The sequence below is a fragment of the Panicum hallii genome, chromosome 7 (genome assembly GCF_002211085.1).
Source record: "Panicum hallii strain FIL2 chromosome 7, PHallii_v3.1, whole genome shotgun sequence".
Classification (NCBI taxonomy): Eukaryota; Viridiplantae; Streptophyta; class Magnoliopsida; order Poales; family Poaceae; genus Panicum; species Panicum hallii.
In genome coordinates, this window is record NC_038048.1 from 3,209,027 (window position 1) to 3,210,311 (window position 1,285).

Below are 1,285 nucleotides of genomic sequence, written 5' to 3' on the forward strand. Positions count from 1 at the left end.
CTCACAACATAATTATTAAAAGAAAATAATAGTTCAGATGCCTTCATGCAGCCTTCTTTATCTCCTTCTCGTGCTCTCTCTCAATAAAATCATATCTGCCTTTATTCGTGTCAAGTAAGAAAAGGATCTGCCTAAATTCCGACTTCATGATCAACAACGCAGCTGTGTGCATCATAGCAGTTTTTTCTTGCACACCACACTCCTTGACCAACTTCATAGCATCTGCAAGAGTAGGGACATGGCTGGATGGATGAGCTGATGATGCTTCAACACTTGATCTGATCTTGTCAGCTACACTATCAATTTTCAGGCACGTGTTCTTATACATTCTAAAAAATAGACTTTTCTCCTCCTTGTCTTCAGCTGCTCCGCATGTTTGTTTGCGCTTCTTCCCGGCTGCTTTTGGTTTCTTCAAAGCTTTCAGCTTGATTGCAGAACTATCATCATCTTTTTGTGCAACCTCTAACACATCGTCACTTGAGGAATCACCAGAGGAAATATCTCCCGGACAGAACGCAGTAGCTCCAATGACATGCACCTTATCAAACAAGAAATGCAAATCATCAAGGTATTTTGGACCACGTTTCCGAAATCTCACATGATTGCACTTCACACCTCTCTCACTGTTGTTGCATCTCTGAAAAAAAATGCAAGATTCAGTCAAACATATTATATTATGAGTGCATTTTGTATTATACTGAAATAACATCTTATCTTACCTCAAGGTGTTCATTCCACCATATGTCCGAGCAGTTAACCGTTTGATTTGCCTCATTCCATCCAAGACCAGTCGCAGTATTCTTTAATTCCATGAACTGTGTGTAATCTTTTTTCAAATTGTCCAATTTATTCTTCAATTGTGTCTTTACTAATTTCACTCCACACCTTGCTAAAAACTTGTCCTCCATATTCTTCCAACCATTTCTAGTGAAACAACCTCCAGGCCTATTCCCAGCTAAAATCTCCTCCTTGCAGATATCAATCAAGTGCTTCACATTTGTATTGTCCCAAACTGCCTTCTGAGCCATACTTTAGTAAAGATAAACAATAGTTGCATTAGAAGCCTCTATCCAAACTAGTCACCACCAACAGCATACACCAACAGCATACAGTAAAGAACTTCCGTATGGGATTTGTTTTATAAGTAAACAAGCAAAGGAATCATTAAGTAAGGATTTGTTTTGTAGGTACTCTTTACATGCATAAGAGGTATACTGAACTTGCAAAGAATACATGCTGTAAAAGGAACTTAAAGTACACTCTTATAAGAAGAGTGTTTATTTAC

The 1,285-nt window shown here is 38.1% G+C and overlaps 1 pseudogene; it reads right to left on the reverse strand.

The window, feature by feature from the left end:
- Positions 1-420: 420 nt before the first annotated feature.
- On the reverse strand, positions 421-1,028 carry LOC112899480 (annotated as a pseudogene).
- Positions 1,029-1,285: the final 257 nt, after the last annotated feature.